Below are 19417 nucleotides of genomic sequence, written 5' to 3' on the forward strand. Positions count from 1 at the left end.
CAAGCTGGCGTGTGTGGGAGTGTACAGGCTAATCTGAATTCCCCAGATAAGCCTCCAGAGCTCAGGCGGCAGAGCTGGGAGTCAAACCCGGTTCCTCCAGATTAGAATGCACCTGCTCTTCACCACTACACCACTTTACAGGGAACTGACAACACCAGCCCCACCATTACTATTGCCTTACTCTCAACTATTAAATTGCAAGTCTGAAATCCAAACCACCACAAGAACTGACGGGGCTGCTGAGAGCTGCCACAGAGCCCCCCTAGGCTCCACCCAGATCCAAAGCAAGCATCATAGAGAAATTAGGCTCGAGTCCAGTAGCACCTTAGAAACCCAGAAGATTTTCCAGTGAGAGTCAAAGCTCCCTTCATCAGATACCTAGGTTTCTACTCCGCACAGAAATAAATCACAAGATTTGCCTAGCTGCACTGGGCAGGGGCATAGCTACAGAAAATGGCACCCATGAAATGCAGGCGCTGCAGGACAAAATGCAACAAACTGATATGGTGCACCCCCCCTTCCCTGCCCCAGCAGCAGCAGCCAGCCAGGGCAGGGGAATAAGAAGGTTCCTCTGTCGTTGTCATCACATGCACAACCCCCAGGAACAGGAGCCAGGTGGCGCAGACCAGCCGACTCGCCCAACACATGGGCCATGTGTCAGTTTCCCCGTTCAGACAATAACTCGCTTGATGGGTTCAAGGATTTTATTGAAGACAAGAGAGATACAGCAGAAGACTGTTCTGGCAGATTGGCGCCAAACCAGTTGATAATATAATGAAGCAATCCCCACCCCCATATGTGAAACAGCCCAGTAACAACAGTCCAGCCTGGAGCCTCTTCCCAGCTCAGAGCTCCAAGGCCAGAGAAACAGATAAGCAACACCTGCAGCTAAAGCTCTCCCCAGCTACTGTATATACTCGTGTATAAATTGACCCGAATATAAGTCGAGGCACCTAATTTTACCATAAAAAAATGGGAAAACTTATTGACTCGAGTATAAATCTAGGGTGGGAAATGCAGCAGCTACTGGTAAATTTCAAAAATAAAAATAGATACGGTTGGGCATTATTTGGGGATCTTTGCCACTGACCCCCCATCTCACCAATCTCAAGGTCTCTGCCACCGGCCTTTCTTTCTTGCCCCCTACTGTTAACAATCCTGGAACTCAGATCCCCCATCTCCCATTCAAGCAAGCCACACACACAATCCTTTACAGCAACAGTATACAATTGCAAAGCCAGACAATGTACAGTAGTGTGCTGTAAAGCTGAGACACTCTCACCCAATAAGAAGTTTCTACCAGCAGCACACAGTCAAAGAGGGATAAATTAGATACTATAATTATAGAATAGATACTATAATTTCCAACTTTGGGGCACAGAAAATGTAAGATCTATGGGCTGGGAGGAAGCAAGCCGAACAGGATTTCCTTCCTGGTAAACATGTACAGAATTATAGCCTAAATTTAATTAAGCGAAAATATTGTAAGTTTTTCTCTGTGTATGCTTTGAACAACTGTGAATATAGATGGAATAAAGATCCATAAATTCAGAGGGACATCACAAACAGAAAGGGAAGGCAAATTTTCACTGATTTTCCTCACCCGCTGCAGACCTCTGACTCCTCTCTCCCAAGCTGTTCTTGGGGGTCCCCTTACCACCCCCAAAAAAACTGCATTTAGGGGGCAGTTTGAACTGCAGTGGGAAAGAGGAAGGAGGAAACCCTGCTCTGTAGGCAGCAATAACTTCTATCAACAGAAATCTATGGTGAATACAATCCATGGAACAACATTCTATACCTTGACATGAAGGCTAAAGCAAAGGTAGGTTTCAGCACAGATTTTACAGGAAATGTCATGGGAGAAATGTTCTCTTTAAATTTTCGCCTTGAAGAAGAGAAAATTGAGCCAAGGTAAGAGAAATTCTACTATTGGTCATGATGAAACTGTGTATTCCAAGACAGTTTGTGAATTATATAACTAATGCAATTTGTACTAATTTGCAAATTAGTTTTGCACATGAATTCAGAAAAAGCACTGATATTCTAAACTCGTTCCACCCGAGTTTTTGTGATTGTCTTTTTTAACAACATTACTTGGGGGAGGCTTTACAAAGAGCAGAGATGTTTAAAAAGTGACAGGGATGCATGATTGATACCAGTGATTAAAAATGCAAATACAGTGGATACAAGAGAAATTTGCTGGCAAACCACTGTGTATATTAAAGAGAATGGTGAAAGTATTTTTTCTGGCAGGCATTTTTTGGGCAGGTCTGAATGTCTTTACTCCAATAAGGGCCTTGTGAATTATGTTTTTCTATCAATTTTAATTGTACTTCTGTTTTTTGCTCTGTTTTATTGTTGCAGAATACTGTTCTCTATTATATTTTGTATATTTTTTACCAAAGGATACCACCATGAAGACCGAATCTAAACCTTACATTAGAACTCAGGTATTACACATCACAGAGTCTTGTATTGCAAAATAAAAACTTGGGGGAAAAAACCCACATAAGACACTTGCCAAAGCGAGTTATTGTCTACAATAAATCTGTCAGTTTATAAGATGCAATAATGATTCAGCTTTATTGACAAGCTGTGGTATGGCCATTATACTATGACCCTGTGGAAACTTCGGGTTCCACCACTTTTCCCCCTTCACATGTGTCAGTTAAAGACAAGATTTCTGCATGCACACTAAACAATAGTTATTATGTGGTTTGCCTTTTCTCCTGAAAACCTGGATCGAATCACAATTTGGATGTCACAAGTGGTTTGGATACAGCAATGATTTGTACTGAACATCTTTAAATTATCTCTGCAGCAACGGACTGATACAGTTGTCACTCTGCCACAAACCAAGTGATTCCCAGATTTCCCCCTACTTTCAAAACAGTTCTGATTCACTATGCTGCTATCCCCTGGGAAGCTCTGACCACTTACAGGGGGCTCCCAGTAGCCCCCATCCAAGAGATGATGAGATCCATATGTTCTCAACTTCCCAAATTCATTTATCTAAATTCTCTCAAGGGAAACTATGCAAAAACAATTGAATTCGGCAACAATATTCTAATTGGATTGAATCTGCTTAGCACAAAGCAGATGGACTTGTTGCACGGTTTTAGAAAAGAAAGAAAGAAAGAAAGAAAGAAAGAAAGAAAGAAAGAAAGAAAGAAAGAAAGAAAGAAAGAAAGAAAGAAAGAAAGAAAGAAAGAAAGAAAGAAAGAAAGAAAGAAAGGGACAGACAGTACCCTGTTCCCGAATGCTGATTAGAATCGGAACTGCATTCCCCAGGCTCAGCTAATCTTAACTAGGGCTGGCCAGGCAGTTCCTTTTACAATCAGCAAAAAATGAACAGAATGCTGCTTCTTTTCACAACTGCAGAACAACTGAAAAAGTGCACCTGGAAGAAGAAAAGTTGGTTTTTATACCCTACTTCTCTCTCCCTTTAAGGAGTCTCAAAGCAGCAGCACTTTCCCTTCCTCTCCCCATAACAGACACCTTGTGAGGTAGGTAGGGCTGAGAGAGTTTTGAGAGAACTGCAACTAGTTCCAGGTCATTCAGCAGGCTTCATGTGGAGGAGCGGAGAAAACAAACCTGGTTCACCAGATTAGAGTCTGCCACTGATGCAGACAATAGAGTTAAACTGGCAGTGACTGGATTCAATCACTCTACTCTTTTTTACCGTAACTGTAAAATAATTTCTCTTAAAAAAGAAACTGTTTAAATAGTATTGGAAAAATCTGGAAAACGTAATTTCTCCCACATCTAGAGGGTAGACCCAGAGCCTGTTTTTCACAGAGAAATGCTTCCACTCTCAAGGTGGGTCGAAATTTTCGATGATTCCCTGTTCCTACTGTAGACCACCATGTGGTACCTGAAGTGGTTCCTGAAAGGCTCTTAAAACTCTTGGGAAGCACTTTCCAGGAAGTACAGATGGCTTTAGCCAAAAGGAACAAGTGGGTCAGATCTAACACACAACTTCTGCCTTTCACATCATTCGACTGTGTTCTGCTTATGAAGAAGAAAAAGAAGAAGAGTTGGATTTATATCCCCCTTTGCTCTCCTGTAGGAGACTCAAAGGGGCTTACAAACTCCTTTCCCTTTCCCCCCTGCACAACAAACACCCTGTGAGGTGGGTGGGGCTGAGAGAGCTCTGAAGAACTGTGTCTAGCGCCCAAGGTCACCCAGCTGGCATGTATGGGAGTGCACAGGTTAATCTGAATTTCCCAGATAAGCCTCCACAGCTCAAGCGGCAGAGCAGGGAATCAAACCCGGCTCCTCCAGATTAGAGTACACCTGCTCTTAACCACTACGTCACTGCTTGTCAGATCTAACGCACAACTTCTGCCTTTCACATCATTCGACTGTGTTCTGCTTATGGTAAGGAAGTTTTTTGCAGACACTTCATCGTATCTTTGCAGAGTTTTCCCTGCAACCTTTTAAAAAATAAATAATAAAAGTTCCAGTTCTCAGCGCTGCATGCATACACAGTCAACCTTGATGACAGCTTAAAGTAACATATGATACAGCAGTTTTCAGCTTTTTAAAAAACTTTTTATAATATTTAGTTTAAGTTGCAATTTTGTTGTAGAAAATAAGGGTTCCAGAGGGTGCAACAGTGCCCATGGGGACCACATTAGAGACCCCTGTACTACCCAACTTGGACTAGTAATTCATCTGGCATTTGAAGAGTTTTTGCCATCTCAGTCTCCCTCCTATAAACCCAACAAGCTGAAGAAGTGGTAGGAAAGGAAGGGACTCTGGTATGCTGCCTTCCTGCAGTTTCCACGGTTATCAAAGCAAATTGGTAACAGGTGTACTATTATTAGCTTTATAGTTTTATAGCCTCTCTCATTGGGACTCAAGGCAGATTCCAAACATGATAAGAACTATTCAGACAATCAGCAAACAAATTACCCAGTGTGATAAAAACACTTGAACTTAATGGCAAAGATTCCTGATAAAAACAGAATAGTGCACTAAGGCTAGACAGATTACTGGAATGAGAAGGGCTATTCAGTCCATGAGCACACAGAGTACATAATGTGACAAAACAAATCATTTTTACAGCAAAGATTCTACTTCACAGGGTTGATTTGAGGATAAAAAGAAGGAAAGGAGAACAATGCGAGCTGCTTCGGTTCCCTATTGGGGAGAAGGGGGGGGGGATAAATAAATGAACAAATAAGCAAGCAAAAGAATCAATGTAGGTAAATTTTACTTTTTAACATAAATCAACTCAGTGTAGCGGGGAAAATTCTTAATCAAATGAAATAATGCAATGGAATTGAAGAATTGTTGTCTAAGGCAACAAAATGGTCACTCTGCCATGGAAACTTGCTGGCTGACCTTGGATAAGAACATAAGAACATAAGAACATAAGAACATAAGAACAAGCCAGCTGGATCAGACCAGAGTCCATCTAGTCCAGCTCTCTGCTACTCGCAGTGGCCCACCAGGTGCCTTTGGGAGTTCACATGTAGGATGTGAAAGCAATGGTCTTCTGTGGCTGTTGCTCCCGAGCACCTGGACTGTTAAGGCATTTGCAATCTCAGATCAAAGAGGATCAAGATTGGTAGCCATAAATCGACTTCTCCTCCATAAATCTGTCCAAGCCCCTTTTAAAGCTATCCAGGTTAGTGGCCATCACCACCTCCTGTGGCAGCATATCCAAACATCAATCACACGTTGCGTGAAGAAGTGTTTCCTTTTATTAGTCCTAATTTTCAATGAATGCCCCCTGGTTCTAGTATTGTGAGAAAGAGAGAAAAATTTCTCTCTGTCAACATTTTCTACCCCATGCATAATTTTATAGACTTCAATCATATCCCCCCTCAGACGTCTCCTCTCCAAACTAAAGAGTCCCAAACGCTGCAGCCTTTCCTCATAAGGAAGGTGCTGCAGTCCCTCAATCATCCTGGCGTCGCCCTTCTCTGCACTTTTTCTATCTCCTCAATATCCTTTTTGAGATGTGGCGACCAGAACTGAACACAGTACTCCAAGTGCGGTCGCACCACAGCTTTATATAAGGGCATGACAATCTTTGCAGTTTTATTCTCAATTCCTTTCCTAATTATCCCCAGCATAGAGTTTGCCTTTTTCACAGCTGCCATACATTGAGTTGACATTCCCATGGAACTATCAACTAAGACGCCCAATCCCTTTCCTGGTCTGTGACTGATAGCACTGACCCCTGTAGCATGTATGTGAAGTTTGGATTTTTTGCCCCTATGTGCATCACTTTGCATTTTGCTACATTGAACTGCATTTGCCATTTCTGAGCCCACTCACCTAATTTATCAAGGTCCGCTTGGAGCTCCTCGCAATCCTTTGTGGTTCTCACCACCCTACATAATTTGGTATCATCTGCAAACTTGGCCACCACGCTACCCACCCCTACTTCCAGGATGGGAGACGTTCAAGGAATACCAGGGGCATGATGCAGAGGAAGGCAACGGCAAACCATCTCTGAATCTCTCTTGCCTTGAAAATCCTACCTAGTTGCCACAAATCTGCTGTCACGGCCAAAAACAAAAGGCTTTCACCACACTCCTGTTCTATATGACGGGGCAGACAGGCCATTGACAATTTAAGAACCGCTGTCCAAGGTACATAATCAATAACCAGAAAATAGTGTTCATTATTGGCATGACAGTCTTTGCCAATTTTAGGCCACACACAGAGAGAGCATAGCTTTGAGCCCTGGGAGACACTGAAAATATTAAGCTAACAGTAATTGATCAAGGAAGTATAGATCGACGCTTTCAGGAATCCGCTGAATACTGAGAAGAAATCAATTCAATTCCTGTAAGTGGCTTTCATTCCTTAATAAGACTGTGAAACCCATTTTCATCTAGCAGGATATTCCACAACCGCAAGGTCCTACCCCTCAATAAATTATTTAGATTTAGTTTTTAAACACACATGTGCAAAGACCTGGAATATTTGTGCAGGACTGATCAAATGGCAGACGCCTCCAACTTTTCTAACTCGATTTAAGGGAACAGGGATAGCCACCACTTCCTTTCTCAAGGGCTGGGAGAAGGGGAAGCATGAGGAAACTTTAATAATTTAATTGCCCCTGAACAGGGGCAATTAAATGAGCAATATACAAATGAGATTCACGATGAGGGGGTACACTCTGGATACAAGAAGTACACAAATTATAATTAATCTTTCCCATCAATCAAAATTGATATTTTCTGCAATCCTGCTACGGAGAAATAGAAGAGTTGGTTTTTATATCCTGTTTTCTTCACCATAAGGTCTCAAAGTGACTCATGATCACAATTCCTTTTTCTCCCCACACCAGACACCTTGTGAGGTAGGTGGGGCTGAGAGAGTTCTGAGAGAACTGTCCATGGTCCCCCAGGAGGCTTCATGTGGAAGAGTGGGAAAACAAATCCAATTCACCAAAGAGCCCACCGCTCATGTGGAGGAGTGGGTAAACAAACCCAGTTCACCAGATTAGAGTCCACGGTTCTTAACCACTACACCACACTGGCTCTCTTATCTTTGACGTTATGCTGAAGGTGTTCAGGGAATTTTTTGGCTTGGAATGTAGCTCCCCGGCTGCTTCGTACACTGAAGGAAGTACCCTCTTATAATGCAAAAATAAATAAAACTGCTTGGGGGACTATCAGGAGATAGTCCTGATGCAATTGTCATGATTCATAATAGTTTTGACTGTAAGCCTGTAATTCAACCCACCTTCTGAGTTTAACCACCAGTCTACTAACATTATGTCTGCTTTCAGCCACATAAATGCCCAGACACTGACCATGGCAGAGACATGCCCTCAAGTTTCCTTTCATTCAAAAAAAAATTGTTTAGCAAAAAGATTCTTGCTTGCCAAGCTCCTTTAATGCAGCACATGGTGGCAAAATTTAACATTACAAATACCTATTAACAATACAAACACTCACAAGTAGGAAAAAATTATCCCTAAATTATTTCAGCACAGACGCACCATCGCTGGCTAATTGACCCAAAATGAGCATTAACCCAGATCGCACAAAATCTAATGAGATTAAACTTGTTTCGTACCTCAAAAGACTACAATTATTTTCCTTTTTGGTGTTGCAAATCACCACAACGTCTTGCTTAAAAGTGAAAGTAGAAATATGCAGCTGTCAAAAACCTGATCTATATTTCGGAAAAGGACACCATGCTATTAATTCCACAAAGAAATTACTGCCACACGGGATCTGAGGGGCGGGGGGAGAGATTTGCTAGTTTTCTGAATGCTGAACTGCCCTTTGTTTACATTTATTTCTTTCAAATGGAGTATAAATGCATACAGACCATGAAATGCTACTTACAGCTTTGTATGCTTATTTATAAAGAAAGCAAAATCACCAAGTGGTTATATAACCCAATAGAACTGAATACTTAAAATTGTAAAAGAGGCAATTTCTTTTTTATATACTTAGCCTATATAGCTTACATAATTCTCCTCTCCAACATTTTAACCTGTGAGGTAAATTAAGCTGGCCCCAAAACACCCAGCAAACTTCCATGGCCAAAACTTGTGACTTGAAACTGGATCTCCCATATCCTTGTCTGAAACACTAACCAATATAACACACTGGCTCTTTTTTTCTAGCCAAAGTTGGTTTAAAATTTTTTTAAACTGAGGATAAGGTGTGAGATTATTACTGTCAAATTGGTTATAGATCTACTAGTCTGACGTCAGTATCTTGAGTGAAGGTCAAAGGTTAAGAGTATTCTGTTAATGGAATGCCTCCACCCTAGAATTGACACTTACTGAATATATGCTGCAGTTAAGGACACATTTGTTTGACTATTCTAGACAGTACATTATTTCATTCTACAACTTATAAGAATAATTTCCTTCGGAAATTTTTCTAAGGCTGTGCATGCACTGATTTTTGTTTATTTGTTTTGCACAAGTTAATCAGTAGCTCTTTAAAATGGCATCAGCTTCTCTGCAGTACTGATTATGCAGCTCCGTCCATCCAGCCACTGCACCATAGTTCAGATGCCTCCTTTCCCACAGGATCTGGTGGGCACATGCCTCCAAGCAGACTTTAGGGCAGGGGTCCCATCTGGGGCGCCTGCAGGTGTCATGGTGCCTGCCTACACCTTTCCTGGTACCTACCAAGAAACATTCCCTCTAATTTTTTCCCCACCATTGAGAGGCACTTCCCAACCACTGAGTGGACCTTTTGGCAGCTTGAGCAAAAATGTTTTGGACTCAAAGCTACTGCATGGCCTTCAATTTCATGCACCTTATCCAGCACATATTTACAATTTTAAAAGTACTTTTCTATTACTAGTGCATGGCATGTATGTGGATTAGATTATGTAGATTAGATTATTAGATAGAAGAAGAAGAGTTTGGATTTATATCCCCCCTTTCTCTCCTGCAGGAGACTCAAAGGGGCTTACAATCTCCTTGCCCTTCCTGCCTCACAACAAACACCCTGTGAGGTAGGTGGGGCTAAGAGAGCTCCGAGAAGCTGTGGCTAGCCCAAGGTCACCCAGCTGGCGTGTGTGGGAGTGTACAGGCTAATCTGAATTCCCCAGATAAGCCTCCACGGCTCAGGTGGCAGAGCTGGGAATCAAACCCGGTTCCTCCAGATTAGATACATGAGCTCTTAACCTCCTACGCCACTGCTGCTCCTATACATGATATACGTGATTAGATACATGAATAATTGAGCTTTTAAGGGACATCCCTCCATTTGGTGGTGGGAGGGGAGTATCACTCAAGTTGCAGCTGGTTATCAGGGCAAGAGATGGTTTTCAGGGCAAGAGATCAGGGTCAGAGGTGGTTTGCCATTGCCTGCTTGTGCATAGCAACCCTAGATTTCCACCGACTGGCTTGGGCTAGGCTGGGCCATCTTGGGTTGGGCCAGTGAGATTTCCTCCTGAGCGATATGCCAAGGATTGCACCACAATTATGTGCGTGTTAAGGTGCCACATTTCCCTTTTTCCCTCAGCAACAGAATGGGGAAAAAAGGAACTACTCCAGAATTACTTTTCAGATTTTCAAGATTTCAAGGCAGAGGTCTTGCAGTCCTACACACATTTACGTATGAGTAAGTCCCATAGAATACACAGAGACTCACTTCAAACTAAACATGCAAAAGACCTGAAGAAATAGCTTATGTAACTGAACCTATCGCCTAACATTATGCAAATGCCGTGCACAGTAGCAGTGTGTACACGAGCGCTCCACACCTATTAAAATAGAAACAGGCAACAATTTACGTCATACAATTTAATAAGATTATTCACCACCTGCCTGTTTCCCATTGTGCTCCTTATCTCTATACACTTTGCAAGGGCAGAAAGCTTTCACACAAAAACACTGCATCCAGTATCTGCAGACCCACACTGCTGTAGCCACGTGCTCCCTCTGTTTCCCAAAAAAAACTCTATGCAACAAAATGGTCAAAAGTTCTTTTGAATGCCAAAAGAAAAAGAATTCCAAATGGCTTTCATTATCTTCCTGTTCAAACCTAACTTTAGCTGCAAATTAGACCTTCCTTTCCTTGCCATTACAGAAGCCATTTTCATTTAATTTTACACTATTATTTTTGGCCTTTGCTCCAAAGCACTAAGAAACGTGAGAACTATCTTCCTGCAGTGAAGCTCAGAACTATTATTTTGTTTAAAAATACTTGGTGCCACCAAACTGCTCTCATTTTCCTTTCCCTCCAAGTTCTCCTTTTTTTTAAAAAAAAAATCAAGCCGGCAAGCAAGTCCCAAAGCTTTTGCCCTCCGGAAGTAACAAAAATCAATTATTTAGTAATGGTTCAGCTCCACATTAAGCAAGATTGTGAGTGTGATCTACAAACGACACACCTCTACCCCACACACTATGTCATTACGGGATTAGAACTTCAGCAACAAAATTCATGAGGTGTTAAGAAAGTCAGGTCTCTGGATAGCTGACAAACAACTGCTTGCATGACATATTTCAAACCTAACATTTGGTAGAGAAACCTTAAGGAAACTCTAGAGCTTAAAGACAAAACAGGAGAGGTCTGTGATTGGTCTACCAGAGTAACTCTCAAAGATTCCCTTTCTGTGGTTGGGTACAGCATGTCACATAATGCCGTGAAATCTTGAACAGCCCCTAATGGTTTTTGAGCGATTGTGCTGGCCATGATTGGCAGATGAGATATGGAGAAGCCTAAATTGTACCCAGATCTCCTCCAGGATGAGTAGTTTTCCTGTAGTAGAGCTGCAGTGATTTTGGGGATTGGGGAAAGAGGGAAAAATACCATGCAAATCCCCCTGTATTTTATTATTTATGTTATAATACATACCTTCTAAATAAATGCTTCTATAGCAGTCAATGCGATTGTGTTGACTGCTATGAAAGCAATTTTTTAGAAGGTCATATTGTTCTCTCTGCAACATTTACATCATATTTTCTTTTCTTTGCAATCCTACCCTATCAGAAATAATATCAAGAGAAAGACAATGTCACGCCACAATAGAGCCAATCACACATTCCTGTGAAACACATTGCTGTGAAACACTGTTGCTAAAAACAAACCAAGCAGCTCCAGTCTCGTCTAGCAAAGGGCAGAGAAAACACACATTAGAGGCAACAAGGTAGCAGTTCTGTTTTCCACTACTGACTAGTATACAGCGGAACCTCGGTTATCGATGCCTTTGGTTTTCGTCCGTTTCGGTTTTCGTCTGTTTTTTTCAATGAAAAGTTGACTCAGTTTTCGTTTGTCGCCTCGGTTTTTGTTGGTTTTCGTCAGCACGTGTGTGCTGATTTCGCCACGAAAACCGGCGCCCCCCTGCTGCTCCACTGCTTGCCAATGAGAGCCTTGGTTTTCGTCGGTTTCGGTTTTCGCCGAGGTTTCCCGGACAAATTGACAAAAGAAAACCGAGGTTCCACTGTAATAAGACAGGCAGTACAGTGAAGTACAACAGGGGGGTCAGTTGGCTTGAAAAATCTAAAGAAAACAGATAGATTATAGAATTTTGGAGAAAAAAGTTGGGTAACTGCATGGGTAGAGAAGAGGTATAGTTAGCCAACTAACTGAAAGATAGTAGAGTATACCTGGGAAAGAGGAAGAGAGTCACAAAGGCATCCACAGCACCGCCTCCAAGAAGCCTCATTGCCCCACATGAGCCTTATGCCACCAGATGTGGACCTGCATGTCAGGGCTTCCAGGTGCCAGCATAAGGCAGTGACTGGCCAGGAGGAACCCGACTAGCACCATGTTCCAGTGCCGGAGGAGGGTGGTGGGGCCCACACACTGACAGGCTCACCCTCCCTCCGGCATACATGTCCCAGGGAGGGCGAATTTGACAGCACAGCCACTCCCAAAGTAGATTCTCACACACACTCACTCACTCACTCACTCACTCACTCACTCACTCACTCACTCACACTTCCTTTGGATGGAGCTCTCAAGACCTGACTTTGAAGTTAGTGTTTTATACACACCAAAAGTTGGACACAGGTTGGGTTTTTATCCCACCAATAGGAGGAAAGGCAATTTTCACGGATTCCTGCTTGTTCTCGCAGACCCCAATTTGCTTCTCATGATGTCCCCAAAGATCAGCATGGCGCATGGGGAGCACAGTAGGACTAGGAAGGAAGGAAGCTCTATGTAGCTGATGGATGTGTCTTCGCATGCCAGGTGGGGAGAGAGCAGGAGGAATGGCTGGCTCCTTCCCCTTGCCTGCATGTTTTGAAACATAACCCCATCACGATGGCTGGAAGCTGTTGTCACACAATTAAAGAAACCTCAGTTTGGCTAGTTTTCAATTGATTAACGGTGCCATCTTGGCTCCATCAGCAACCAAACTGGAGAGCATAATCAGACTGGGAAGGTCAGTCATGAAGGAGCTGGAAAAGATTCTTCAGCGCAAGGATGTGTCTCTGGCAACCAAGATCAAGATAATTCATGCCTCAGTGCTCCCTATTACTATGCATGGGTGTGACAGCCGGACAATGAAGAAAACTGATAGGAAGAAAGTAGATTCCTTTGAAATGTGGTGTTGGAAGTGAGCGTTACAGATACTGTGGCCTGCCAAAGAAACAAATCAGCAGGTTCCAGTTCAAATCAAGCGTGAACTGTGCCTAGAAGTTAAAACGACTAAACTGAGGCTATCGTACTTTGGCCACATAATGTGAAAACATGAGTCACAGGAGAAGCTGGATTGACTCTATAATGGAAGCCCAGGCCCTCAGTTTGCAAGATCCAACCAAGGCTGTTAACAATAAAACATTTTAGAAGAGATTGACACATATGGTTGCCATGAATCGGAAGAGACTTGGGCTGATTTTTCATGGTTAACATTCCCCACTGTTAGCACAGAGAATACTCCGATGCAGCAGGGAGTTCTTCACGGCTCCTGGTGCTGCAGCATGTTTACCACGTTGTTGCCCTGGCGCCGCCCCACAGCATTGGCTTTGCTCCACGAATTTCCAAAACCACCAAATTTGAGGTTCTTTTGAAATGCCCCTTTGTAGGTCCAGTGGCTTCTGGTGTTGTGAAAAACTCCATGGCAGCAGAACCGGGGCCATTTTTCCTGCCTCGCTGCTCTGGCCTGCCCCACCAATGAACAGGCACTGAGAATCGGCATCCCCCCCCCCCCCACACACACACAGTGGAAAAAAACACAAGGAGAAAAGCGGCGTGTGCCGGCGCCATGAATGGAAGGGCGGCGATTCTCTTGCACATGCAAGGATTTTAGACAGGAGAGGTGGAGGACAGCGATTCTCTCGCACACACAAGGATTTTAGAAGAGGGGGCGAGAACGCCAATTCTCAGAGCCTGTTTTGTGTTCAGGGTCATTTAAAACTAAAATAGTGAAAGTGAGTGGGGGGGAACAGGGGGAGATTCAGCCAATCAGAACATGGTAAATGGAGTTTGTCCACTCATGCATGGAAGACATTGCAGAAGAGCTCGCGGTGCAAATGGAGAAGCACCACACTCATGAAGAAACAGTTGGGGCATAATGTGCCGGCCCTGCCTCAAATCCCAGGAAGAACTGGGGAGCAGTGAAGAGTCAGAAGCAAGGCAAAAGCACCGTGGCAGGTATGTTCCCAGATCTACCATGGGGCATTTTGACCGTGAAAAATCAGCTTTGATAGCATTTAACACACACACGAGAGCCACCTAAAAAGCAGAGTTAAAGCCATTTGGATGCAGTGAAGACAATAGGCTTGGAAGAACATAACTCTGCTTACGATTCTACTGAAGATTTGTGGCTGAGGGAAGAATCTTCCATATTCCATTTCTGGAGCAAGAAAAATCCGCATATAAAAAAGTAGTCTCCTTTAGGGAGCAATCTAAGTGGTCTACTCAGAAGCATGTGCCATGTTATGCAACAGGGCTTAATCTTTGGATCATAGCCTTAATTATCTTTAGAGAATGACTATGGATCAAAAATGGTGGATTTGGATTGTTCAGTCAAATGCCAACTCATCGACAGACACACTGGACAGCATGAAGAAAGAAATCGCCCAGCTTTGCAGCAGAAGTGACATCTGAACAAACATCTTTCCAGCACGTTATCATTTGCTCAGCTGCAACAGCTCCCAGGATTGCTATTTCCATCAAATGTATTATCAAGGCACAGATCAGATTTGTACGAAAACCATTACGTGACTGTGAACTTCACAAAATACCATTCATCTCTCTACTTTAGGAGTCTTTGTTAACAACTACATCCTTTGCAGTAAGGGATAACAATAAAGATTTTCCTCCCAGGGTCTCTGTAAAGACTCGCTTGGAAGAATGAAAGTTCTATGTCAGCGCTAAATATTATCAAGTCATTAACTGTCTGGCAGAGAATTCCGTGAACTGGCTGTCCCTAAACTGCTATGTCCATTAACACTGTTGGATACATGTGCTTGATATCTTGCTCACTCGATTAAGCAGGGATACTGTTTATGCCAAGCGCTTACTTTTAAAAGGTTGTGCCGTATTGAATGTGCAAGTCTTCATCTCGTTAGAAAACTGACAGTCCTTTTAAATGTACAGTCAATGTGACATCATGGTGAAAGTTAAGGTCAGCCTGACCATGGGAAATGAGTCGAGATGGACAGAATGACAGGAGAACCACAAAATTAGCAGAAACATTCAACTCGCTTGCATTAGAAAAACCTGCTTCCGTGACTTTGACATTGTTCCGTCTCCTCTCTTTTTATGTGCCACGTCATCTTATATTTGACCTACTTGCTGGACATGGAAAGTGGGTTCAGCAATTTCCCACAAACAATTAGCTATGCTACAAAGGCCACATATTTCAAACATAAGAAGCAAGACAATTTGCCCCGTTTGATTCTGCTCTGTAAGAAACCCCCTTTGTGTATATATTTATAACGTTTTTGAAATTCTCATGCATGCATGCATGAAGTTCCCCTCCAATTAGATGTAAGAGAGATTTAAAAGTTTCTAAAGTTATTTTCTGCTGTAAAGCAATGCTTCTGAGTTATAATTTGTGGCTTAAACCACTGAGGACAAAAAAAATGCAGACCTACTTTTGATCAGGAAATGTTTTATTAAGCTTCTGCTGGGGAAGATTTTTCAAGGTTTCCTACCCCATTTCACTGAATTTTCATTGCCAGTTAGATAGATTGAGACCCATTACTACTCAGTAAGCTTTGTAACAGATGAGGAGGGGTTGAGATACAGGCTTCTCTAGTATAACTCCAATGCCCCACTCATTATATCAAAATATTTTTTCCCTCAAAAGTCTAGAGACAACAGAAGATACAGCTTGAGGCAACGTTTAGGGCCTTGTAAGAGCCCTGGAAATACCAACAGGAAAGCAACATTCAAGCTTTATGTTGATATGCCACCTGAATCGTGTTACATTTCTTTGCATAATGCCTCTAGCAGTCACTGAACGTCATGCTAATTATATAACATTTGTGTTTATGCTGTTGATCCAGCTATGTAGGATCCCACAAACAAAACTGCAGAGAGCCAGAAAGGAAAGACTAGTAATCAAGACCAAACACTGTACCCAATTAAAAGGGAAAAAAATGTGAACTAAATATACTATTTCTCTTCCTGCCCCCCACAAGTTTTCCACGTCTAGTGCAAACTGAGTGAAAGGCTAATGACAAACAGATTGGAAACATTCCCTGTTGTGCTAAATATGGCTCTTAAAGGTTGTTATATAAACCCATCATTTAAAAATATATATACTTTTGCACTTGGAGATATTTTTGTGTATTTTCCCCTAACAATGACACAGTTAGTAGAGGCTCTGAGAAAGCCAAACTCCATGGCCCCTTCCGCACACACAAAATAATGCGTTTTCAAACCACTTTCACAACTGTTTGCAAGTGGATTTTGCCATTCCGCACAGCTTCAAAGAACACTGAAAGCAGTTTGAAAGTGCATTGTTCTGCATGTGCGGAATGAGCCCATGAGAGATGCAGGGTTGCCAACAACCGAAAGCAAAAATGCCTGCCACTTTAAAAGAGGCTTCATTGGATGACATTTACCAGGTGATGTAGTCTACCTCTGTGGTATGAAATGCTTCAGCCACCCTTTCTCACACATTATGCCTCTGTTAAAGGGGCAAGCCATTTTCTCCCCACTTTGAGGACAACCCTAGAAAGATAGCACACACAAAAGAACATGGATGCATGACCTCCTATAGATTCATGCTTGGAGTCTCTCAATTTCTTTTCAAAACAGCCCTGTGGAAAACTGACAAATGGGTATAGAGCGAATAAACACTCCATAAAGGAAGGGAGCTTAACACAGAGAGACAGGGTGAATAGATATTTCTGTTTCCTGTATCCAAAACTTGAATGGCATGTCTAACTGGACTAGGAGTGCATCCAGCTGAAAAACAGATTTCTTTCCACTTTCCTTTCTAGCTGCTTTTTGCATCATTGCTAAACAAACAGAATTTTGGTGTGTTTCAGTTTTGTGTCATGTTATTATCACCTTCCCAGTATTTGGGCCCAAAGAAACCTATAACTGTATGCAGGCAAGACATTGAAAGATTTCTGTAGTCCTCCTGGATTTCAATCTGAAAGCAAACATCTCTGACAGCACAGACTACTCAGGATTCTAGGGTACTACATAATGGCGCTTAATCCCAGTAAACAGTCTTTAGGACTGCACTGTAAATACCTTAATATTTTTGTAAAGAGAAGAAGCCTTCCTACATCAAGGCCAGTAGGATTTTGAACTAACAATGTAGAACAAATCAGGTAATTTCCACTTTTAACCAAAGGTTAATGGAATTTTTCCACACTTGAAGTTAAAACAGACATGAATCTGATTTAGCCACATTTACACTGACTTAAAATTTACACATTTACACTGGCATTATTTTAAATGCAGCGTTCAAAAGTTTCCCTGTAGGTCTTCCTTTAGAGCACCAACGAGACTCAGAACTGCTAAAGTTCATTAAAGCTGGTACATTGTGTGCCTGCGGACATGCTTTAAAAGTGCAAACATAAAATTTAACACGGCTAGAATTTGCACACTAAATTCCTTCTCCGCCTGGGCTAAAACCACATCTTATAAACTGAAGAGCAGCTGCAAACCAAGCATCCCACACGGCCATCCCTAGGGTCAGAAATCCAACACAAATTCTCAGTTTTGGCACCTAACAGGAAAGTGAAACTTGCGTACCCAGAACTCTACCTGGTGCATCGCCACAGACATATATGCACAGGGGTGCAAGCACTGAACAAGAGGTCCAAAGATGCTACGACAGTTTCATCCCACGCATGCTCCGAAATCTGTCAAATTCGGAATAGAATAAAAAGCATCATCAGGGTTTGGGTTCTCAGTAGTCTCTAGGGCCACTTTACTCCAACTGTCAACTAGTTGACTGAAGAAATAGTTCTCCGACAAAGCAAGCATTTCCAAGTGGCCTCATCTGGACGTCCCAGGTTAGCCCAATTTCCGCAGATCTCAGAAGCCAAGAAGGGTTAGCTCTGCTGAGGATTGAGAAGGAAGACCACCAAAGAAGGCTAGACTGGCAGGAGCAGGTAACGAACATCTCTTCTTGCCTTTCGAACTGTGGGGGGTTGCCAGGGACTTGGCAGCCACGACCTTCCCGGGCCCACTGGGCAATGACCTGGCGGATGACTGAGCGCGGATGTCCTTGCCAAGCCCACCTCCACATGGGGAAGAAAGGGATGGTTCCGAGTCCAGCTCGTCCTCTCTGCGCCCTTCCTGCCTCCTCATTCTCTCCGAAGCGTCACACTCATCCAGGCTGAAATTCCTGAGCCAAACCCTGGCCAAGGGAGACGCGCATTCTGCGTGGGAAGGCAAGCAGCACGGCCCCAAGAAGCCGCCGCTGCCTTTGCACGGGCTCAGCTGGCTGTTCACACACACACACACACACACACACACACACACACACACACACTCCTAAGACAAAACTAGGAAACGGCGCCCTGCCCCATAGATCACTTGGGAAAAGCAGTCCCGGCTGCCGGGAGAGGAGAGTCCTTGTCGCGCCTACGGAAGGAACTGCTGGTCCAAACTACGTAACCAACCCAGAATTCTAGGCAGGAGCTCAGCGGCGGGCCTTGGAGGTCGCTGGGTCTCTCCCTGGAGGATCGGGGCCGCTCGCTCCTTTAGGACAGGCGCGCCGCTCGGATCTGCTCCCAGAACTCCCGCAAAGGGGTCCGGATGCTCCGAGAAGGGAAGGGGTCCATATGGTCCGGGAGCAGCGAGGAGGCGCCTCGTTCCGGGGCTGAGCTGCTCTTCCTCCCCAGGTCAGCCAACTCGACCCGGACTAAGCCAGGGAAACCCAGCCCGACCCCCCCCCCTTCCCCGCACCGAGGCGACTCCCCCCCCCCCGCGACCCTCCACCCCCCCCCAATGGCTCACTCACCTCCGCGCGCCGCTTCGGTTCCTTCCCTCCACTGGCGCGGGTCTCCATAGCGCGGCGGTGCCAAATGCCCGGCCTGGCCTTGCCCAGCCTGGGCTCCGCCGCCAGCGCCGGGACTGCGCAGCCCCAACAGGAAGCCAGCCGGGAGGGGGCGGGCGGCGGGAGAGCCGGCGGGCGCCTCCAGCTGGGGAGGGGGCGCGCTGGGACCCCTCTGCTCCGCTCCTCTCTTCTCTTCTCCCCGCAGGGCGGCAGTCGCCCCGGAGGCGGGAGCTCAAGGCGAGGAGGAGGCCCCGCAGGGAACGGCGGCGCGGAGCCCGGAGGACGGACGGAGGGAGCCTGTGGAGACGCCGCCGCGGCTTCTGGCTGCCGTGGGAGCAGGAGGGGGTGGAGCCGCCGCCGCCGCCGCCCCCCAGCTGCCCAACTTCTGTGCGCGGCCCGCCAGATGCGGTCCAGTCCAGGGCCCGGAATGGGGGGGGGGCGGGGGCGGCTTTCGGGGGCTCCTCGCAGCCCCGCCCTCAGCCCCGCTCCCCCGCCCGAGTGGCTCCGGATTTGCTGCTCACCCGGTCGCCTCCCCTTTGGCAGGCGGCAAGCA

General features: G+C 44.4%; 1 protein-coding gene across 2 annotated transcripts in view; it reads right to left on the minus strand.

Moving 5' to 3' along the window:
• The window catches only part of LIFR (LIF receptor subunit alpha), a 90663-nt gene extending 71712 nt beyond the window's left edge, over positions 1-18951 (minus strand). The window contains exon 1 of one of the 2 annotated variants that reach the window (XM_048504662.1): positions 18829-18951. The gene's annotated coding sequence lies outside the window, so the exon portion shown is untranslated. Of the gene's footprint in view, positions 1-17624; positions 17721-18828 lie in introns of those variants that run through there. The other variant, XM_048504663.1, reaches the window with a different exon arrangement.
• Between the last annotated feature and the right edge of the window lie 466 nt (positions 18952-19417).

Source organism: Sphaerodactylus townsendi, linkage group LG07, assembly GCF_021028975.2.
Source record: "Sphaerodactylus townsendi isolate TG3544 linkage group LG07, MPM_Stown_v2.3, whole genome shotgun sequence".
Taxonomy (NCBI): domain Eukaryota; kingdom Metazoa; phylum Chordata; class Lepidosauria; order Squamata; family Sphaerodactylidae; genus Sphaerodactylus; species Sphaerodactylus townsendi.